At 40.1% G+C, this 23,993-nt stretch overlaps 2 long non-coding RNA genes across 2 annotated transcripts; one reads left to right on the top strand and one right to left on the bottom strand.

Annotated features, from left to right (window-relative positions):
- Nucleotides 1–5,693: 5,693 nt before the first annotated feature.
- On the bottom strand, nt 5,694–14,978 carry LOC131923294 (uncharacterized). Its single transcript, XR_009382567.1, has 6 exons — nt 14,857–14,978; nt 10,512–10,853; nt 9,596–9,738; nt 9,063–9,232; nt 8,129–8,206; nt 5,694–6,253 (listed from the first exon to the last, which is right to left on the bottom strand). It is a non-coding gene; the product is annotated as an uncharacterized LOC131923294 (long non-coding RNA).
- Nucleotides 14,979–15,055: 77 nt separating this feature from the next.
- Nucleotides 15,056–22,151, top strand: LOC131923056 (uncharacterized). Its single transcript, XR_009382493.1, has 3 exons — nt 15,056–15,279; nt 20,413–20,534; nt 22,045–22,151. It is a non-coding gene; the product is annotated as an uncharacterized LOC131923056 (long non-coding RNA).
- Nucleotides 22,152–23,993: the final 1,842 nt, after the last annotated feature.

Raw genomic sequence — 23,993 nt, 5'->3', positions numbered from 1 at the left:
ACATAAATAACAAAACAAATAAGAAAGTGATAGCTCACTGATAAAATGAGGAATAAGGAAATAGGAGTTCTGTGGCCATCATGTGGTGGTCATGCTTTACATGGCAGACTTAAAAAGTCTGGAGAAGTTGCATGAAAATCAAATAATATTTATAAATCTCTTAAAGTGTGACTTTTATGTAATTGCATAATGAGTCTCTTCATTAAGTAATGACCATGCCTCACTTTATCTCCTCAGGGAATCAAATTCCCATATACTCTTTAGTTTATACATAGATAAGTGCATATTCTTCATAGAAATCTCTAATGCCAAGGCATAATACCGCCTGGTATTTGATTTATTTCTTGTATTGGAAGATATATCCTACCCTCTTAAATTTATTATTTCAGATTCATAGGAAAACAGTTCTCATCTGGGAACTCATCTGCAGAATAAATTAGGTGCAGGGGGAAACATGTCCAAGATAAGAAAGACCTTCCCTATGAGTCCCACACTTGCCTTCCATCTCTGTATTCCTCACCAGCGTTCTCACACAGCCCCACATCCCAGCTTGCCAATTTTATTAAAACCCACTGTGAGGGAATTTCCTTTCTCTGCTTTACGAGCTACCAAGACAACCCAGTCAACGTGAGTTTTCACACATTTTCTCTTCCTGTGTTCTGCGTCTCAGTGAAATTTCATCTCCCTGACTCACTGTTAAATGTTTCTCATCTGAAATCACACTCACTCATAATCTCAAATAAAGTGCAAAAGGAGGAAGTCACAAAAGGAGAAAGATAGACCAAAGTCCTTCTCCCTCCAATTACTCAGACATTAAGCAAAAGCTACATGGGAATTGCCTAGTCAACCAAGACTGAGTACTGGCGTCTATGGAATAGGAGATTATCTTGGCACGCAGCACACCACGTTCCACAGCACTTCTCCCTTAATAGAGCACATACATCTGTCTAGGTATTAAAATCTGAGGAACCAGTGATAGGGTTTTCATGGAGCAAAAAGACTAATTGGAAACTGGATTCCTATGGGATATACCCTGGATTGCCTCCCTAAGGAACTAGAAACAGAGCTGAAGGATGGAGATTTAAAAGGGATGGAAGCAGAAGAGGAGAAGGATGTGGAGGAGGAGGTACACTCTAATACCTCTTTTGTAGGAACCCCAATAGTGTGTGTGTGTGTGTGTGTGTGTGTGTGTGTGTGTGTGTGTTATATCCAGTAACAATTGACAGAATGAACAGCACAATGCTTTGATAAAGAGCAAGAATGGAAGTGTGCATTCTGCCTCTGTATAGTAGTAGCTCACAGCTGCACATGCTCAGTTGGAATCCCTCATGTGGTGTTAAGATGTGTGTGTAATGGTTAGACATGAATTCATTTATTGAGGGCTTAGTTTCTATGGTTGTTGAAAGAGAATTCAAATAGTCATCCATCACCCATCTATTGCTGTTCAGACTGCAAACTCATGTAGCAATATGGAAATGAATGTGGTGGTTCCTTAGGAGGATGGACATTGATCCACCTCAAGATCCAACTGTACTGTTCTTGGACATATACCCAAAGGATGCTTAATCCTACTACAGAGACACTTGCTCAGCTATGGCCATTGCTTCTCTATTCATAATAGCCAGAAAACTGGGAAAAAAAAAACCAACTAGATGTCCCTCAACAGATGAATGGATAAAGAAAATGTGGTACATTTACATAATGAAATAGTATTCTACCATTAAAAAAATGAAATCATGAAATTCACCAGTAAATGGGTGGAGCTGAAAAAAATCATCCTGGGCAAGGTGACCCAGACCCAGAAAGACAAATATGGTATGAATTCCCTTATAAGCAGATGTTAGCGGTTAAGTCAAAGATAAGCAAGCTACAACCCATAGAACCACTGAGGTTAAGTATACAGTAACAGAACTCTCTAGGAAGAGGAAACAGAATAGATAGAAATGGATGGGGTGCTATAATTAGAAACCTTAACTAAGACAGACGTGTATATGAAAATGCCGTAATGAAGCCCATTTTTTTGTATGCTAACTTAAAAAAAAATCAATCTAAAAACTGTAATCTGTAGAGAAGTTTCTCAATATGCAGTTAATTCCCAGTGGTGAGCTATCATGACATAGGCAGCATTAAGATCCTGGGGGAAATAGTCATGATCCAGAAACTTAAGCAGAAAGTTGGTTTTTTTTTTTTTTTTTTTTTTTTCAGTATTAGAAGGGAAGCTAATCAAATAAAACAGCACTCTAGGACCACTGTGGTTATCTGGTGTCACTGGGCACTGAGTTGGTGCTTCCCTTTTTTCCCAGGCCTGTGCTTGGAGCTCTCAAGAGGAAGTCCAAGGCCATAATAAAACGTGGGATAGAATCACCAGGAATCATATGATACAGGCTCAGAGCGACAGATGGTCCACATTCTCTGAGAAAGTGTCTTAGATGTGTCTGCACTTACTGATCCTCTGAAAAAAAAAAATCTCTCGAGGTGCTGGTTTCTGTTTGTTTCATGATATGGACATATCACAACTTCCAAGTCATAGAAACAAGAATCTGAACGCTGTCTAGGCCATTCACTTACAGGTTTCTCCTCCAGCTCCTCTGGAAGGCACTAGTAATGGCATCTTGCTTAGATGCACTTACTGCTTATATGAACTATCCCTTGCCAAGTAACAAGCACGATGATTGGTCTGTGGTAAACGCTCACTGACAGTTATCACCAACAAGAGCATTGGAAGTAACACCTAACACATACCGAAACATAGTAACTGCCCCGTCTTATTTTTGTCTTTCAGCACTTACATGCTGTTTCTCTCTTCTGATTTTCTTGCTTCCTCATTCTGAGATACATGTCAGTGGCTTTCCCATACTCTCTAAGCTTCTCCCTTGGTCTGTGTGCCTTGCATTCTCCCCGATGAAGAAATGATGAAAATATTCCTGTCTGACAGAATCAGGCAGGCTCAACAGATGGCAATACCTGAGACGACTGCTTTATAAAAAGAAACCCATCAGGATTCACCCTCCTGTGAGTCTCTCACTTCAGAACAGTCCTCCAGGAGTCCATAGTCATGCTGCAATAGTACATTTATTTAAAAACCTTTTTAAAATGTTCCCTTTTTGTAATTGCCTTCAGAACCTTTCCAACATCCTCTGAGAAGACACATTTTTATGTATGAAGGTGCACTTCATTTGAGAGAGGGAAATTTCTTGAAACCAAAATTGGTATGGTGAGTGAGCTATCTGGGTGGTGCTGTTTTTCAGTGAAATGTAATTTGTCAAATATCAGTATGGTTTTCTTTTACGGCCTTTGGGCATTTTGAAGGTAAAGACCTATGATATTTTACATAAGTTTCAAATTCTGGAATCAATTGAAAATTTTGAAAATTTAAAAGGTTTTTTTTTTTTTTTTTTTTTTTTTTTTGAGACAGGGTTTCTCTGTGTTACCACCCTGGCTGTCCTGAAACTAGCTTTGTAGGCCAGGCTGGCCTCGAACTCACAGAGATCTGCCTGCCTCTGCCTCCTGAGTGTGGCGACCAAAGGTGTGCACCACCGCTGCCCTGCAAAGTTGTTTCTTTGAAGGACAATTATATCAGATGTTTATATCAACCCTTTGCGTTTAGTTAAAATAAGCATGTCACATAGATGCACATGTGTGCACATGAATCACGTTATGCTTCTGGCAAACCCAGGCATGATGACATTTGTCATATATATAATAATACATGAAGTAAGAAAAAAATATGTGACAAATCTAGAACATAGAAATGTTTGCTATGGAGTAGATCCGACTTCTTAATTTCATCAACTTGAGATGCACAGTCCAAGTGTGATCTGAAAGTACTTATGGCTTAGTGGAAACCTTTTTGATCAAAACACTAGTTGATAACACTTGCAAGCCACGTTTAGTTTGAATACAGATAATCTCTCTTCTGGCTTTCTTACTCACCAAAATACCTTGATAACCACTACCTTTTGGCTATACAATGAACATCTCCTATAATCTTGATGATTGCCGGACTATACAAGATAGCAAAGTAGTTTATGAACTATCAAAAGAGATTGAAGTGTTGTTCATTATTATTGTGGTGTTAAACATATTTAAGTTTTTGTTTCAAAACTGACACTTTAAGTTGATGATTCATGCATGGTATACTAGAAAATTTTGTCACTGCACATGTATGAGTGACTCACACCTCTCTCCTAAACAATCATAAAAGACTAAGAACATTGCTTGATGGTTTCTATGCTTCTTTTCTTTTAAAAAAATATTTATTTTGTTTGTATGAGTGTTTGCCTGATTGTATGTAAGTACAAGATGTGCACACCTGGTACCCACAGAAGTCAGAAGAAGATGGCAAATCCCCTGGCACTTGAGTTATGGATGGTAGTGAACCACCATGTGGGTTTAGAGAACTTAAGTCTTAAAGAAGACCAAGGGCTCTGACTCCCTCAGTTGTCTCTCTCCAGCCCCTCTGCTTCTTGTCTTGATGCCTAACTCATTTTCAAGCCATCTCTATGTCAGGTCTATCCTTCATGTCACCTCCTACATCTTTGCAACATTTTAGAGATGAGAGAATGAGCATTAGAAAGTTTAGTTCCTTTCCCCAAAGCTTCTCATTCCTGAGGCAGGAAGACAGAGATGCGGAGGCAGTCATAAGTGAAATGAAGTTTATTGTTCATTACCAAAGAGGTCCTGGTGGCATGAGAATCCTTCTTCTCGATTTTTGGTCAAGATTGTCCAAGGTACTCCTAAGACATGCAGGCTATTGCTTTTTGTCCTTGGTTATCACCCATAGATGGAAGGTAAATTCCTGTTGCTGAAGAAAGTATAGACTTAAGGCACAGGACCAAGAGGACCCTGAGCTGGAACTGACCTGAATACTTCTTCCCCAAAGACTAGATTTCATTGTAGCTGAAGGCAACATGTAAGCTTCCAAAGGAGGGAAGCAACCAACAGTTTTACACAGCTATGATGCCTACGAATTACAACAAGGACAAGCATGGCACAATAACCTGAAGGCTGCAGTAGTGGTACACATACCTTGGTGGTAACCAATAGCTCTCTACTTGGTCTTAAGACTCACTCAACAAGAGGGAAATCATGGCTGGTACTGAAAACTTAGCCAACTATCCAGGACTAATAAAGTCATAGATCTTGGAGGAGAATCTACAACCTACCTACTAAACCAGCATAATCCCCAATTACGTTCTAAAATATTTGTCCTTATACACACAAATAAGTGTAATTCTCACCCCACATTAAGGAAACATCTTTGCAATAGCAGAGGCCACGACAGAAAAACACAATCAGTCAAAATGCAGAGTTATAAAGCTCAGTCCCAATGGATACATCTACTAAGTAACTCCCACACCTAAGGCTCTGTGGACATTGCTGAAGAGGGCAGCAGAAAGAGACAGGGGATTAGGGTGTTTACTGTGAGATTGTGTCTCTTCGTAATGTCAGAAGCTCCACCCATAAAGTCTCAGCAACACAGAGGAGCAAGGACAACAAAAGATGTTCCAAAGTGGAAAGGGGAAAGCCCATGAGCCCTCAAATCCTCCACAAAGAACCACAGGCAGCGGAGAGATGCTGACACTGGGAGAAATGGTCTTTCCCAGGGAAGAGCACACCAACTGGTTATCCAATACTGGATGGTTAGCCGTGAAAAAAATACATACAGGTGACATTATAAAGACTGAGCAGGATATATTTTGGAATATACATGTATATACATATGCATACATACATGTAACGAGACAAGTAATGAAAAAAAAAAGGAAGCCATGAATTTGAAAGAGAGCATGGAGGGATACATAGGAGAGTCTAGAGGAAAGAAAGGGAAGTGGAAAAATAATTATAATCTCAAGAATAAAATAAAAATGTCAATAAATAAACTTGAAAGGAGAAAGAAAAAAGGAAAGAAAGGAAGGAAGAAAGAAAGAGAAAGGAATCAAGGAAGGAAGGAGGGAAGGAAGGGAGGAAGAGGAGGTCCTGATGACTTAAACTGGGTTGAGCAAAGGCTATGACTGAACTCTTAAGAGGTCTTACTGAACGAAAGGGAAGGGCCATGATATTCCATAACCATCTCATGAGTTTCATGGTTTTTCTTTTGTTGTGCTGTGTTTTTCTGTAGCGCTGAAAATTGGGCCCAGGATCCCATTCATGATTATTGTAAAGTCAGACATTTCATCCTTTTTTTCTGGTGGCACAACCCACATGCTTTCTGGAAACCTCCAAGACTTTCCTTAGACTTCAGTGTTTAGCTCTTTATAAGTCCAGTTTATTAGGGTCCCCAGGAAGCATGAAAGAGAGAAATAGAAAAGTTATTCACATGCTTGTTCATGTTTAAATGCCATATTATTCACACCAACACACTGAGATATTAAGACATTTTTCTTGACAAGTTCTCTTACACAATAAAAAGAATCCTCTGCCATTTTCACTTATATGAACTATAATTTTCTTCTGTGTGTGGGTTTGTCTACAAGCACAGGATTTGGTTTCTTCATTTATTTTCGCATATGTGAAATTCAACCGATAATTTAAGTAGGAATAAAAAAAAATCTCCAAATATTGGTGTTGAATTTGAGATTTTCAACAGCTTTCTCTATATCTTGTTATCTATGACAATCTAGTGTCTCACCAGTATGGAAAACTAAGGGTCGCTTAACGATAAATAACTAATGAGCAAAGGTATATAGGATAAATTGGCCATTCTCAGTATAGCTAAGAACAAAGAACGATTGGTAGTTTGCTTATGGGATTGAATTTTATTTCCATATGTTAATCATAATTGAGGCCCTTGAATTGATAATGTGTTTATCATGATAAGTAGTGAGAATGGGCTAACAAGAATGACCATGCTTGTAAGCACATGAACTATGTAAGGGAACTATGGGAAATTTGCATTTTAAGAGGTGCAGCAACAACTTGACTTGACTTATCCATTAACTATCCCCCTGAATGTTTTTTAGTGACACTGGAGATTGACTCCTCCATCTCAAACATTTAGACAAATGTTTTATTACAAAGCTACCCCCCTAGCCCTCTACTTTTTCTTCTGAATGCCAAATTCTCCAAATTTACTTAGGGCAAGGATATTCCTGAACAACAACTTATAGTAAGTATTATGTAAGCAAGAGTTGTCTGAAGAACTTATGAAGAAACAATATAAAAGGGAGAATGTCAAATTGTATCCCTTTCTGTCACTAATCATCCCTGCCTGGATGTGACCAGTATGGCAACAGCCATCTTTGATTAGCAGGCCAAGTGGAGGATGAGAACTATGATTAGGGCGAAACAGCAGAATGAAGGGGACCATGGAGCACCCCGAATCCAAGGTCTCCTATCACCAGACTTCTTCCGTGTGGGAGAAACCAATCTGTTGTTTCTATCTTGTTTCTGTTACTAGCGAATTCAACTCCTAATGATTCCTGGAATAAAGCTGTTGTCTACATTTAGGAAGCAGTGTGTCTTGTCAGTCTGCTGCAATGCACAGTCCTCTGGGAGTGGTAAAATGTTACTGAGAGCATTTCCTGCAGGCTTTGTAAGAGTCGATGTAGTGGGCCGGGCGGTGGTGGTGCACGCCTTTAATCCCAGCACTCGGGAGGCAGAGCCAGGCGGATCTCTGTGAGTTCGAGGCCAGCCTGGTCTCCAAAGCGAGTTCCAGGAAAGGCGCAAAGCTACACAGAGAAACCCTGTCTTGAAAAACCAAAAAAAAAAAAAAGAGTCGATGTAGTTTCAGAGTGAAAATAAAGGTATTCGAAGAATTGGAAATGAGGGAAACTTTGTCTTATTCTCACATAATTGATGATCAAGAGACTTTTTATAGGGATGGTTCAGAAGAGCTCTGCTACCCCCTCAAAAACATGTGGCTCCCAGAAGGAGCAAAATGTATTAATTCAAGAGAAAACAGTGAGGACCTGTTCATCTGACATGTTTCCCCCATGAATTAATAGTCACTTTCACAAGCTAAGAATGGAAAACAACTAGGCAAGAAGGCTCCACCTGTGGGCTATTCTCGTTGCCAGATATTCACACACACTACCCTGTCACACCCTAAACTTTTACTATGTTCTTCTCATATCCATCAGTCCTTGCTGATTTTAATTCAAAGATATTTTACGAAAATATTTAGTACCATTCACTCCTCTTTCTCTTTGAAGTTCCAGGCATTATAATTCAGCTATTTCTTGGCTCATAAACTTGGCGAGGTTTTCTGAAGGAAAAAAAAAAAAAATCTCATTGGCAGAGAGGTTTTTCATATGCTGACAGTTTAGCTTATATGAAATCGCTGAGTAATAGAAAGGATAAAACTAAGATTGTGTGGGCAACAGGAAGCAAACGGCCCTCCGTAAATGAATCTAAACACTGGTTTTTGCCAGTCTAGGAAGAGGGAGGTCCCTCTAAAGCAGCATTCAGCGACCTTTCACTAAAACTGTTTATTCAATGTGATTTCTCCTCTGGATGGAAAGTGGTCTTGTCTTCTCCAAGCCTTTCCTTAAGTACCGTTTCAAAGGTAATTCTGCGAGGCCACGCGGCAAGCTGCCTTCTCTAACTCTTTTTTGGAGAGAAACACAGCTGGAGACTTAGGCCCACTCAGGCTGCCTCACACTCAAGGAACCCTTCATCTCAAAACAAATCTCTTAAAAATATTCCTTGGAGCAAATCTTTGTAGACTGTTCTACTCGACATCCCATAAAGACTGGAAAAAAGGAAGCTCTGTGTACCTCCATCTCTGCGCTTGAAGCACATGGAAAATATTAATTAGCTAAGTCCTTGAGTACACAATGAAGGAGACATCTGCCCTTGTTTTCTCCATGCTAAATCCTTTTCCATGCTTACTATAACTAAAAAAAAAAAAAAAAAAAAAAAATCACAGGAAGTAAAAATGGCTCAAATTAAAAACACACTGTTTCATACAACATCCTGTCCTGCTTAACAGTGCCATAATTCCATACACTGTAAATAATTAGATAGGGATATTATAAAATTAGCTCCAATTTGCATAGTAATGCTTTACTATTATAATTTAGTGACTTCATTTGCAGGAATTTAATAACAATTCAGCTTACATTTTCTGCCTTAATGTATTTGATACAAATAATGTCAAATTTGTAGATGATGAGGTTTATCAAGGGAAGGACATTGCATTTTACAGGTGTAATATTCCACACGGTATGGTCATTCTAGGCTTCTTAAATCAAAAGTTGGTCCCTTTCTTTACTGATTCTGGATTTCCTCCCTGTGAGGTAAGAAAAAAAAATCTGAGATTTCTGGTGATCTAGAGCAAAGAGAATCTCCCCATTGTAGACCCAAAGATACCTGAAACAGCCTAAAATATCTTGTGAGCATTTCCTCAAAGATTTCCCCCCGCTTAGGAAACTATAGCACTTAACCCTAAAAACAGTTTTTAAATCATGTATCAAGTTTAAAACCAATCATTTTTTAAATCCTAGGATAGAAGAGGAAATTATATTAAAAGGTGGTTTTATGGTATTTATCATCTCAGATGTTAATTCAATGGATATAACCTTTATCATCTTTTGAATTTATAGTATAATTTCACCCAATGAAAACTAAACTGTCATATAAGCTCTACTTTTACCCGAGGCCTTGTACTCCCGGAGTTACTGGGTCAATGATAAAATCATTGCAAGTCCAAATCAATGCTTTTCTTGAAGAAAATTTCTATGATCACCATTAGAAGAGTCCATTTCTTTTTCACAAATAAAACAGGCAGTAATTTTCCTAAAAAACAATAAAGATGATTATAGTACCTGCACGTAAGCATCCTAATTTGTCAAAGCAACCAGTTACTATTGAAAAGACTCCTGGCAATATTGCTTATTGGACATTCAAAAATTGAAGAAGGTTCATTCTTGGTGATGCTTCAGATATCCTTTGTTGTAAAATATTAGTTTAAGATGTGTTACATTCGTTTATGCAGTGGAATATTTGTTTAATGATACAAAGATGTGTTGCATTCTTTTATGTTGCATTTGTTTAACTCTGTAAAGCTGTGTTATTTTGCCTGTCTAAAACATCTGATTGGCCTAATAAAGAACTGCCTGGCCAATAGTTAGACAAAAGAGAGGGATAGATGGGGCTGGCATGCAGAGAAAATAAATAGGAGGAAGAAATCTAGACTCAAGAGGGAGGAATGAGAAAAGGAGAAGGAGAGGAGAACACCAGGGACCATCCACCCAGCCAGATAGCCAGACATGGAGTAAGAAGGAAAGAAAGATATAAAAATAAAGAAAGGTAAAAAGCCCAGAGGCAAAATATAGTTAAAGAGAAATGGGATAATTTGTGTTAGAAAAGCTGGCTAGAAACAAGCTAAGCTAAGGCCAGGCATTCATAAGTAAGAGTAAGTCTCTGTGTATTTATCTGGGAGCTAGGTGGTGGGCCCCCAAAGAGTAAAAACATAAAATAAAACAAAACAAATAAACCAACAACAATCCTGATTCTGTTCATGAGTGTTCCATCCATGTGGGCCACTGGCTAAGTGAGGGGCATCTCACTTGCTAGGCTGGAGCTGGGTGATCCCAGAAGAGAAGCAGCTTTTCCAGATTACACAGGGGCAGTGTCTGAGTTCACTAAAGTTCTTGGATGTTCCAGCTTGGTAGAAATGCAGCTTGGCCTGATGAAAAAAAAACTGTTTCTTAAGACTCTCTTTTTAGCTTGAGTCCATAAAACCAAATAAGGCCTTCTGGGGCATAATCTGGAATAAATTAATTCAAAATAGTAATCCTGCAATAATTGTAATGAGGAGGATTATGGAAATGAGTCACAGCAGCTGTCAACACTCCTCAAGGTACATCTGTATCTTCTCTCATTTTGTTGAGATGTGAATCCATCTGCTCCTGACAAGAGGTATCAACAGGTATCCAATGAATTTCATCAGCATGAACAACTGATCACAAGAATTAGGCAAAAAGCCAATTCCTACCCACTCCTGACTCTTTCTAAGTGACAAGGGGTTTTCTGTTATTTTATCAAAACTCTTAGGTAGGTACTTTAACTGTACATTTTGATTTCCCAAATAACCAGCCTTTCCTTCAATATTACCATCTCTGAGTTAAGTTAGTATTACTGACCAAAGTGCTTCATTCATAGAACTTTCTAGAAAATTTGCTAATTGGACAACTGTTTAGTTTACAGAGTTCTACATTTTCAAGAATCCGTGTTGCTACATAAAAAGCTTTATAGCCTGTATATTCTGGTTTATTTAAAGGTATCTGACACATTAATAGACAGAAAACAAATGACAAAAGAAAAATGATTAATATAGATTTCAAACCATATAGGGAAAAAAGTGGATGTGGTAATAAAAATGTATATATGGCTTAGTAGACAGACTGGTTTTATGTGTATCTTATACATAAATCTTTCAGTTGAGGCCTGAAAGAATGTATTTGAATTAATCTTGTGTCAATGACATGGTTTCTGCCATCAGCTTTGCAGGATGCAAAACTTTCCCTTGAAAGGTATTCTGCATTAGTCTCTCTGGGTCTCCATACATAAACTGTCAAACTACAGCTAAAACATACTGTACAGATAGAATAAAGATAATGTGGACTTCGGTGTATATTTTAAGAATATAACATTGTAAGAAAGACTAGAGCTCGAGTCCTCCCAGCTAAGGCTAAGATGCCAGCTGAAACTGGTCTCAGTCATCTTGGATGGACATGGCTTAGAAGCTTTTCCTGGTAGTAGTCACATCCTATGAAAACAACCGAAAGATACTCTAGGACTGACTTGAGGAAATAAAACACCCTTGTAGCTCATGCCAAACCCACTCCCCCTGGGGAAAAAAAAAAACTAACAACAAAAGGAAACAAGCACCCTAGGGTGTTTTCTTCCACCCCTGTTACATTAAAATTGTAAGGGAGCGCACAAAACAGGAAAGGCTGATGACTAGTCCATTCATTTTAGTCACAAAATGAGATCTCCTATGGTCATCAGACAGCTAGATAATGATTCTAAAGGTTCAGTTCTGTAATATATATATATATATATATATATATATATGTAATATATATACACATATATATTTATTTTACAGACACGTATACTATCTGCAACATCCATTTATTTTTGTTTAAAACAATTTGTTAAAAATAACGTAGAAAGGGGCTGAGAGATGGCTCAGCAGTTAAGAGGACTGGCTGCTCTTCCAAAGGTCCTGAGTTCAAATCCCAGCACCCACATGGTGGCTAGGGACCATCTATAATAGAATCTGATGCCCTCTTCTGGCAGGCAGGTACACATGCAGAGCCCTTCATACATAAAATATAAATAAAGTTGAAAAATGTAAAAATAACATAAATACAATTTCTTAGAAGATTATTTGTCATAAAGAGTTGGAGTTGTTCAATATCAGGTCTATCTGCTATCTAGATTCATCACTAAGGGTAGTGAGCACAAGGGCTCCAAGCTTTTGACAATAATAAACAGAGTTCTCTACCATCACTGGCTGCCCTCTGCTCATTTCTGCTCAATACCATTTCTATCCTTAGCCACTGGCACTTAATAGATGTCCTAGTTGTGAAAATATCTAAAGAGCTAACGAGAACGATAGTGTAATTACTCAGTATCGTGTATGTGTCCAGCAGATGCGTAGTAAGTACGAACTAGAGCAAGCACTGTGCTAGCTGCCATGACGGAGGAGATTCTGGCCTGTTCTTTTAATTGCCTGCTCTGCGGGAAGACTGTTCATTAAGATCCCAGTTAAACAAAAGAAGACAATGAACTTGTGTGACCTGGTGTGTTTTTCAGCGCACATATCTTCTCTCTTTCTAAAAAGATATATTTATATTAAACATATATAATACGCACATATAAACAAGAATAAAAATGCTCATCTGAGTTGATCACAATTTTGATTATGGCTATCTTGTTCCCACATAATTATTTCAAATTATTTTTAGAATCTGTTAATTACTAATATACAGAACCATCTTAAAATTGTAAGGGGGGAAAAGGCTATGCTGGGGCTATAGCTCAGTAGTAGAGTGCTTTCCTAGCATGTGTAAGGCCTTGGGTTAGATCCCCACTGTTGCAGAACAAACTGGAACAACAGCCTGAGTTGAATCCCTAGGACCAAGCTGAAGACTGAAGGAGAGACCCAATTGCACAAAGTTGTCCCCACTTTCACAGGAGCACCAGGGCACACATGCCCACCTATCTCTATAAAGTTCCATGGTATAGATAAAAGAACATGGGACATCCGATAAACATAGATGTAGGATGAAGGCTTAAATTTGAGTCACCAGAGAGCATTACTTTAATACTTACTCTCTGTGCTAGTCCTCATGCTAGTAAGTGCTGGGATAAAATGCTAATATTAACCTTGCTTTGAAGAACTGACAGACTCTCTTGACTTCCCTTGGAATCCAACAGGAGACATCTGAAAAGACTTCTGGCCCTCCTGCCACCCCGTAGACTGTGCTTTTGGCTGGACTGGGGTGCAACCTGAGCTTAAGAATTCTTCAAAGTGGCCGTGTGATTTTACCATGCAAGTAAGGAGTTGCTGTGTCTCATCCCAGATTGTCATCTACCTGGGCTCAGCTACCGCAGAGCACCCTCAGCAGGACAGACAGCAGAACCACCTGTGGCAATTTGCTAAGCGTCCTGATGCCCAGATCCATAACCATGATTATGAGTCGCTCAGTCTAGGATGGAAAGAATGTGCATATTTAATCAGTGCTCTGAGACACTCAGGTATGCGCCACTGGGCTCCGACCTTGAGAAATACTGTGAATCTCTAGAGGGCAAATACCAGAGAGAAAAGATTTCAGATGAGAGCAGAGAGGTTATTCGAGGACTAAAAAAAAAAAAAAGAATGAGGAACTATTAAGATTATTTATTCCTAGGGCAGAAGCAAAGGAGGATTGAAAATATAGTTTTTTAAGAGGCTCCTGCTGGTGTCTCCTAAAGAGGAAGTGTGCTGTATGCTGGCCAGCTGTTCTCTATCTCCTCCAGGACAGATGATGAGAAAGGGGCCTTTAAACTGTAGCACATGGGCTTTGGGTTATGCGCAAGGAAGAAATTCCTGGCACCGAGAGTTGTTAAGTACTGATTTAGGTTATTAAGGAAGGCTGTGAAATGTTTTTTCTCTGGAGGTTTTCAAAACCAGTATAGATTTTCATCTATCTGGGCTGACTAAGGTATTATCCTGCCCAAAGGCAGAAGGAATAGACTAGATAACTCTTTACACTCCTGAATGGCCTGTGACTCTAGGATTTGTAACTAACAGCAATGGAGGTTAAATGTGAGTGTAGAGAGGTTACCAGAATCGGCGGGGGGTGGGGGTGGGTGGGGGGGGGTGGGGAGTAAAACAGTATGGCAGCCATTTAGCTCATAAAAAATATTTCTAAAATCCTGTTTCAAATCTATGGAAATTATCATAAGGTTACACACACAAGAAATCCTAGAAAAATGATTCAGTATGATTATAGCCAGCTTCTGTGGCATTTGAGTCGTTCCTCACTCCAAGTTCTATGTTTGGAAACTCTTTCCTGGGGTTTCTTACTCTGGGCATATGTGGCCAAGAGAAGAGAGGTAGCCACGAAGGGCCCCTCTTCCTCAAGCACCCAGTACAGCGTCATGTTTTGACCATGGGGCCAGCAGGTTACACGTGTTTTTCACCCCTCCAGTCCCCGAAAGCAAAAGCTCTGTTGAGGAAAGTGTGGCTGAAAGGACTAAGGATCCCATCGTTCATCAGCCCCTACTCTGAGGACAGAAGGTCCACCCCAGATACCGCAGGCTGAGAAGGCTGGAGTTTCTGTTGTGTGTGTCTCAATTGCGTGGAGGTTGCACACGTGGGGGGGTGGTGGTGGTGAGTGCAGACAGAGGGGCTAACACCTTTTATTACGGTCCATCCGTCACCCACTCATGGAGCCAGGGTGTCTCTTCAAGAGAGGCAGTTCACTATCCTTTCTCCAAGCTGCTGTGCTTCAGGACTGAAAACAGTTCTCCTGGAGTGTGTAGACTCTGTAGAACAGAGCTTGGAGAATTCCAGTTCTGAGAGTTTTGAAGACAATGGGGATTCAGTGGAGGATAATTAAGAGGGTGTTAGTAGCTCCACAGTACGAGTAGCAACAAGTAAAATGCAGCACAACAGCCAGACGTTTAACAGAGAGAACTGTAGTCGGAGATGGCCAAGCATACCTCTCTTGGAATCACAGCCAAGTCTTGTTCAGAAAGACTGCCCTGAGCTGGGCAGCTATGCAGAAGCAGTCAGAACAGGATTTGTGGGCGACTTCAAATCACTCATACTGCACACAGGTCAATCAACCCACAGAAAGCTGCTTGGCACTAGCACTAGATACTGGCTGAGTACTAAGATGCTCTGGTCCAAGGGCCACACCCATGAAACAGCACTGGCGCTACATGTCTCCTGGCAGTTAGGGAAACTATGCATGTCCCAGGTGATGCTTTCTCCAGAGTAATCAGAGAGCTTTGCAATTACTCATCCCTGCCTGGTCATGGATGTCCTGGAACATAATAGTACTTCTTAAGCCCCCTTCTTTACCCAGTGGTAAAGAGTACAAATCTAACAGACTATAGGAGCTGAACATAAACTTTGTCTCATAATACTTACAAGCAGCCTCTGTTGAAGAAGAGGCAGACGCTGGGAAAGTAGACTAAAAATAAAAACGAGTCTAAGTGACTTGGGCAGAAACATTAAGGCTGTGTAGTACAAGTGAAATAGGCCTCAAAGAATTAGTCACTAACCAAATAAACAAATGGTTAAAAAAACAAGTAAACAAACAAAACAACCCAGCAGTGACTCCCTGAGGGACATGAGTATCCACAATTGCTTAACTATATTATCTAATGTGAGTTTCAAATTAAAAAAAAAAAGAATATTCAAAGAACCCCTCCCCCCCAAAAATGCTACACATGTGTTAGAAAAATAGTAGGTGATAGAAACTGATTTTAGAGGAAGTACAATGTTAAGCTTAGCAAACATGGTCTTCATAGGATCTATTAAAAATATGTTTGGAGAATGAAGGGAAACCATGTCTAATGAATTTAAGAAGACATAATGGCAATATTTTGTTAAAGAGAGAATCAACAGAGAACAAACATTAAAAAAAAATCGAATGGAAGTTCTGAAGTTAAAAACGGAGGCTGTCAAGATGGGAGACTGTCAAGATGGCTCAGTGGTTGAGGGACTGTACTGCTGTCAAAGAGGACCTGAGTTCTATCTGTTAACTCCAGATCTGGGGGATCTGACACCTTCTTCTGGCCACCTTGGGCATTGCCCTCAAGTCACACACACACACACACACACACACATACAAATTTAAAAAAATAGAAATAATACAATCATAATGAAAAATTTGTAAGAAAGGCTCCAAATTCACAGGGGAAAGAAAGAACCAGCAGACAAAGTTGTATCAGTTAAAGAGTGTAAACCACTGAGAGACAGAAAAAGGGTAGAAGCTAAACCAGTATCAGAGAAATCTGGGTACCACAGACTCTTTAAAATAAATGGATAGTAGTTTTCAACATAGAGGAGAAAGCGAGAAATGAAAGGGTAGGGCTAAAATTTTCCAAAGTGGATTGTAAATATTAACATACACATCCAAACAATCCAACCAGTTCCAGATAGGAGAAGTGTGAGGAAATCAATACCTACACACATCACAACCAAAATGTCAAAGTACAAAAATAAATAAATGGAGAAGAAAAGAAAATGAAAATCTTGAAGGCAGTGCCAGTCCAGAAAAACAGGCCAGTTTTTATCAGATAAAGATGAGAAAGGAAGGCAGGTGCCCAGCAGATTCAAATGTGAGGACTTGACCTGATGGGTGCTCTGTCCCAGTGGCAACATTCTGAGTATTTGCTTTCTCTTCATCGGGTATTATTTCCTTATTTTTTTCCTGTTACTGGCATCTCTTCACAATATCTAAATCTTAGATGAGGAAATATTAAACTCTTCCAATTAGTACAAACAACCAAATGTGTGAAAAAGAAAAACCTTTTAATCCTTCCGTTTCTTCCAGTGTGAAGTTTGTATCTCTGATTCTTATCTAAATAAATAAGAAAAATTTAAAAAATATTAATTTTTGTGTGTAGTGACACAGGTCTTTGTGGTGAATATCTATTTTTTTCATACTCTGTATATTTTCCTCAATGTCAGTGATCTCTGATGGACCATGTTTTCTTTCTTCTACCCATGGGGTTTATCTAGGACAGATCTAAATTTCTTGCTACATTAGTAAACCTATAACAAAATTAAGTGCAAGAAGCCAGACATTTCCATTCCTTTGGTCATACTGTAAGTTCAGGGATGGGCACCTACATCAAACCATTATAAAGACTCAACTGGGGATTCTAGCTGTAATAATTCAAATGAAGGAGATGTCTTTGTTAGAATGACTTGGCAAATATAATTGTTATCTTGAGACTGTTGAGGGACCCCTAGGAAGAGACAGCCTTTCTGACATGGTGGCTTGCACAGGGAAGAAGAGCACTGAGGAGCTAGCAGAGAAACCTTTTTGTCACACTATTATTTGAGAGTCCATGATTCAGTAGTCTTCTCTTACACATAGGGAACACTTTCCAAGACCCACAATGGATGGTTGCTATTAGAGACTGTATATACGATGCCTATACATATGATATTCTCTTTCCTGTGAACCTGTCATCATGTTTTATGCCTGGTATATTCTTTGTCATCTGTACTCCTGTGCTTTGGGGCCACTGTGTTTTAAGTTAAATAAGGGCTACTTGAACACAAGTTCTGACAGCCCAAGTGGTTGCCAGGTTACTAATGAGCGGGCAGTATGTACAACATGGAATGGATGGACAAAGAGATGACTCACATCTGTGGGTGTTACAGAGGAGTTTGGAAACAGATTTTTATCATGCTTCTCAAAACACAGAGGGAATTAAATTCTATGAATTGTTTACTTCTGGAATTTGTTACATAACATTTTTATGAGACTGTGGAAAATGAAACCAGATAAGGCTGTGTATCTGCATCACATACCGCATTTGGGTTGGCTTGTTGGTTATGAATAGAAGAGTAGCTTTTAGTGATACGCTTTTCTTCAAACTTCATGCATCTAAGGGTCTGTGTTCACTTTACAACTAAAAGAAGTATGTTATACAAAAGGCAGAACAGAAGTGGTTAGAGAGATTGAAAATGGCTCATGATGGTATCTTAGTGTACTGGCTAGTCTTGGTCATCAACTTGATATTATATGGAGTCGACTAAGATCCCCATCTCTAGGCAGTTCTGAAAGGATGTTTTCTGTAAGCATTAACTGAGGGTAAGACTCTCCCCCAGGAATGGATGACATCTCCCAGCAGCAGCCCAGATAGATGGAGATATGAGGGAAAGACTGTTGCTTTTTTTGCCTGTTTTCTCTTGCTGGAGAGCACATTCACCCCTCTTCTGGGACTACTCCTACCATCCTTCACTGACATGAGAACTCAGTTTCTCCATCCCGACATGGGCTCTCCAGAAAGCCCCCAGGCTTTCATCACTTGACTGGGATGCCTGAAGCATCTAGCTCCATGGACTGAGCAGTGTGCAGACAGTTATTGTTGGGTTACCCAGCACAGAACACATAAGCCAATCCAATAAATGGCCTTTTGTAATGAACATTCATTCACTAGGTACTGCTTCTCTAGAGAACTCTGACTAAAACATCCAGAAAGCTATTATCTTTTTTTTTTGTGCTACCCCCCTTTTTTTTTTAGAAAGCTGGAGTAATTTTAATAATGAATTCGAGAAACCCACTCCCGTAAGATAACCCACTAGCTCATGGGTTGCATGGGACTCAGTAGGTGACGCTCATTGGAGTATGACCATACCCGTCATTACTGTGCCGATTTTGTATAACTATATAGGCCTGCAGAGGTGACCGAGGGCAGGGTGGGCAGAGGTGATTAGCAAGAAAGCCCTAAACATTAACTTGAGGCCCTGTTGAGCTATGTAGGACACACTTAAAGATCCAAGGAGGCCACGTTTAAAAATAGCATAATGAAATTAGTACACTGCAGTCTGCCCTAAGGAACAGACATGACCTGACTTGATGAAGCTTCACATACAAAATGGATTTTATTTTTAGGGCATTCTATCTGGGATAACAATGGCTGTGCTGATAGGAAGGTGGTGGTATAGTTTGTCTTAGTGGCTGGCACTTAGGCTTGAAAAGAACAAAATAGCATATTTAAACTGTCAAGCCCTAATTGTTTCATTAGATAGTGGTAGCCTTTGACAAAAGGAGCCAGCTAACTGCTGAAAGCAAGAATGATGAGCAGTAATTCTGGCAGGGCACTGGGGTGCTGCACTAGTTACCTCTCTTCCTTTGTTTCTTCCCAGTTCATCTCTGTTACAAGGGGAAGTCTCATTTTCTCATGTAATGACTGCTATTAAAATCAGTTAAGAGCCTTTCATGAGCGCTGTGGTATATCTTCTACATATTTTTAGATATGAATGAACTCCAAGGCAAGTTCTAGCATTTGTATTCATCTATTGGGTCTTCAGCATCCAGTTCACTATCAATTACACTAATGAAGGGTGTTTATTTAGGATTTTTGAACCCAGCAGGATCCTAAAGTAATTTACACATTTCATATATCATCGATGAAATGTTTTGTTTACCACTAAGTTGTAGCCCCCTTTACTTCTGATGTAAATACCAAGCCACCAACAACTGCCTCTCTCATATGGGGGCAGGGCGATGGGGACCCTCTTATCCCACAGAAATAGAGGAAGACTTTTTGGTAGGCAGAAGGCAAGAAATCAGCTTAATATCTTGACAGGCCACTGTAGAGAAAGCCCTGGGCTAGGCATTTATGGTAAATAAGCAGTTTCCACATATTAATTTCATAAAGCATCTCTGCTCTTCTCTCTAATGCTCCACATCTGTGAGGTATCAGGGGAGAGACAGAGAGGGGGGTTAGCAGGGAAGGGGGAGTTCTGATTTATTCCTTGCTGCTCAGTGGAATAAAGACCCACAGCATGTTTTCCATTTACACACATTTGAGGATTTAGGGGCTGCTTAGAATGAGAGGGTGGTTATATTTCATCAAGAGACATCATAAAAGCTTTCTCCAGTTTGAAACACATACACACACAAAAAAATACCAGCTCCCACAGATAGTTACTTTTTCTCAGGTACAGGGACCAGTTTTGTTTAATGTTCTTCTCAAGAGCTGTGTCTGCATTACTCCAGCCAGAGCAGATTCACGTAAGAGTCTTCAGGGCTGCCCCAGGCTTCTGTTCCTGGTAGACAGGGAAGTGGATCCTCCTCCACTGGTGGGCTGCACGGACCTTGGGTTTGGATGTTGTTTCTCTAAGTTCAGAGACTTGATTTATCTTTGATTCAGGTTTTTAAATTAGCCTTGTTTAAAACCCTGTATCTTTTATTTTTTATTTTTTATTTTCCTCTCAAGGGCAGCGTTGCTTTTAGCCAAGCCTCGCCTTACTCTATAGAAATTTCAGCTGAGTTGTTTTCCAGATTCAAGAGTCTGAAATAGTGAAGCCAGAGTTTATCATCATCCGGGCTGGGCTGAAGGTAAGCCTGTCCACCTCAGACATGGTCTCGAGCCTAAATGTGCTTTCTCCTTTATCGGCACTTACTCGGCATGAAATGGTAATGCCGGTGGAGGACTGCTCATCATTCAAAGCCACTCTACCCAACTTAGATGTGGATAGACGAGGACATCATGGAATTTGAAAGACTCTTTTGAGTGAATAGAAATCAGTTGTCAGATAGGTGCAAAGCGACGTGTGTGGAGCCGGGGAGAGAGACCCTCTGTAATTGGTGCTCCTGGGCTTTCTGTCTGTCCTGGTGAAGAGGTACTGCCAACAGCCAAGAGAAAGGTAGCACGCAGGCAAGTGCAACCAGTGAGTGCAGTGTGCCCCGGCACTCGGGAGGGCAGCGGGCGAAACTGACCACGTCAGGTGCAAGCAGGACAGCTCTCAGGGCGTGGCCAAGCACCTTCCCAGTGCGGTTTGTCCGGTTGGCACGGGCAGGACTTAAGTGGCTGCCCTTTCTTGCTTTGCTGTTACAAGCTTCCCTCCTCTCCTGACTCATTGCCATCTCCACTTTGAACTGCCACTCAGCAGGTTCCATGGACAGTAGATGATCAGAGCTGAACACCAGGCCCGTGATAGCAGGGACTGTGGGTCACAGGGAAATACAGTCCATTTGCAGTGTTTATTTGGTACGGCACGGGTGAGAGTACATTTCAATTATTTAACCTGCAATCCGGTTTCCCAGGGATTAAGGCCAACCAACCAACCAACCCACCCCTCTGGAAATCATTACCACCCTTTATTCCTGTATTTTGCCCCCAACTATATAGAGGGGAGGAAAAGGAATTTACTTCATGTTTACAAAATGTTTTTAGCTTTTAAAAACCTTTCAGAAGTTGAACAGTACATATATTTCCCTGTGTATTTCTTTCCCTTATGCAAACAGACATCATGGAAACCTGACCTGAACACAGATATTGACCTAAGATAAAACAGACATACATAGAAATAAATTTCACCCAGGTCTACACAGGATTGTATCGTTGGCCAAAATTGCCCTTTTTAGGTTATTAAGTACACTTCTATCTTTTTTTTGTTGTTTAATTCTGAAGAATTAGTGTTTGCTTTATTTTCATCAATTGTGTTATGTGTGTGAATTGATCAAATGTTCAACGAATACTTTGAAAGATAACTTCCCCAAGTTTAAGGAGCTACCATCAAGCCATATAGTCCCATAAGATTCCTAAATTGTCATCTTGGCTAGAACTTGAATTATATGTCAGACATCATGAACCTGTGTGACACGAGATGTTCAGAGAATATGTGGAATTGTAGAGCGATGGGACCAGACATGAGTTTAAGAGCACAGAACACAACAAGAGGGGAAAAGGCCTAGTGAGGTTAAGCAAGTGGGTAGAACAGATGAGGTTGGCTGAATTTATCCATTTGTAATGAGAGAATCAGCCCTACATGGTAAAAATGATCTTAAGATTCCGTTGCCATTTTTATGGCCTTTTCTTTTTAATGACCTTTTGGATTTTCTTCAGGGAAAAGAGCGGTCAGTCTCAGTCTCCAGAGTCTGTTAAGGTCTGAAGGTTATCTTTTAAAAAATACTCAAATGCAAAGCCTGAATTTCTGTCTCAATTGGGAGCAGAATACAGGAAGAAAGACTTTCCACTAAGACACCCCCCCCTCCCCTGGTGTCTGCCCCAAACGTAAGTCTTCCTAAGAAATCTCTTAGGGTTGGAACGGAGCTCTGTTGATAGGGTGTTTGTGTAACATGTACAAACCCCTCATTTTGTTCTCTGGTGTTATAGACTCCAGGTGTGGTATGGTCATGCCTGAAATCCCAGTAACAGGGTGGAGGCAAGGAAGAGCAGAAATTCAGTGTCTTCCTCAGTCCCACAGGAAGTTTGAGGCCAGCCATCCTGAGATACATGAGCTCGTGTCAAAAAGAGGAAAGAAGGAAGGAAGAAAGGAAGGAAGGAAGGAAGGAAGGAAGGAAGGAAGGAAGGGAGGAAGGAAGGAAGGAAGGAAAGAAGGAAGAAAGGAAGGAAGGAAGGAAGGAAGGGAGGAAGGAAGGAAGCTTTAAGGTATCCTTACGGGTCTAAGAGTCTATGAAAACAGAGGGAAATGGCACTTGCTAAGATGCTTCCCCTGTGGTTCATGGATGTGACACTTCCTCTCATGCCTTGTTACTTATTCATTAAATCTCCCACTCCCACTTCTCTGGGGCTTTCATCTTTTGTTCTTATGGACAGCTAATAAAGGTTCAAATAATTTGGCCACGATTGAAAACTACAAAATAATCTTAAGACTACTATGTTTATAATCACTGGCATATAATTTTAGATTTTGATAACAGAGGTATTTGAAGTGGCTTCAACATAACTATTAAAGCTCATCAGATAATGAGCCTAAAGGAAGTCTAAAAACAATGGACTTTTCTGATGTTCCCATGCACATACATGGAGTAATACCATATGTAATATGTAATGTTGCACTTGGGAAAACCTAGAGTCTAGCATATCTAGTGCATGATTGGACTGTGTAAGTACTGGAAGGGGAAGACATTTGGAGAATATGGCTGGATTTATCATGACATCGTTAGCAGTGAACAATGTTGATTGAGGAACCTGGGTGAAAATTCAGAGGTTTAGGACACAGCTCATAGAACGGGTTCTTCTGTCTAGTGTTGGTGGTGGGAGATAGAAAGAAGACTTGGATGCCATTGAGCAAGCTGCTAAAGAATAATTGCCATGCTACAATTTCTATACAATTCCCCCAAAATCTACTCCTCAATATTCCCTCATCTGTGTTCCTGACATTAATAAAGACCTCTCTCTCTCTCTCTCTCTCTCTCTCTCTCTCTCTCTCTGTCTCTGTCTCTCTCTCTCTCTCTCTCTCTCTCTCTCACACACACACACACACACACACACACATTTCAGCTGTGGGACCTCCCAACAAAACCTTTCTTTCTTTCTTTCTTTCTTTCTTTCTTTCTTTCTTTCTTTCTTTCTTTCTTTCTTTCTTTCTTTCTCCCTTCCTTCCTTCCTTCCTTCCCTTCTTTCTCTCTCTCTCTCTGTTTCTTTCTTCTTTCACTCTCCTTCCCCCTTCTCTCCCTCCCTCTCCTTCCTCATTCTCTCCCTCCCTTCCTTCCTTCCTTCCTTCCTTCCTTCCTTCCTTCCTTCCTTCCTTCCTTTTCCTTCCTTCCTGCCTTCCTTTCTTTTTTTCTTTTGAGTCAGGGTTTCACCATGTTACCTCAGCTAGCTTCATATTCTCTATGTGGTCCAGGCTAGCTTGGAATTCAAGATCACTTTACAGACTCCTGAATGCTGAGATTACAGGCATTTGCCATCATGTCCAGTTTAGCAAAACTTCCCTTGTGTGTGAATTTTTATTTTTCTGCATCTTTGATAAGGAATTTTTCTAGATTGCCCAAGTTTAAAATCCAAGAATTACCCTTGATTTGTGTTTTTATTTTTTATCAAAGCAA

The sequence above is a fragment of the Peromyscus eremicus genome, chromosome 13 (genome assembly GCF_949786415.1).
Source record: "Peromyscus eremicus chromosome 13, PerEre_H2_v1, whole genome shotgun sequence".
NCBI lineage: Eukaryota > Metazoa > Chordata > Mammalia > Rodentia > Cricetidae > Peromyscus > Peromyscus eremicus.
Note: the sequence above shows the minus strand (reverse complement) of the source record. Positions and strands in the feature narration are given on the sequence as shown.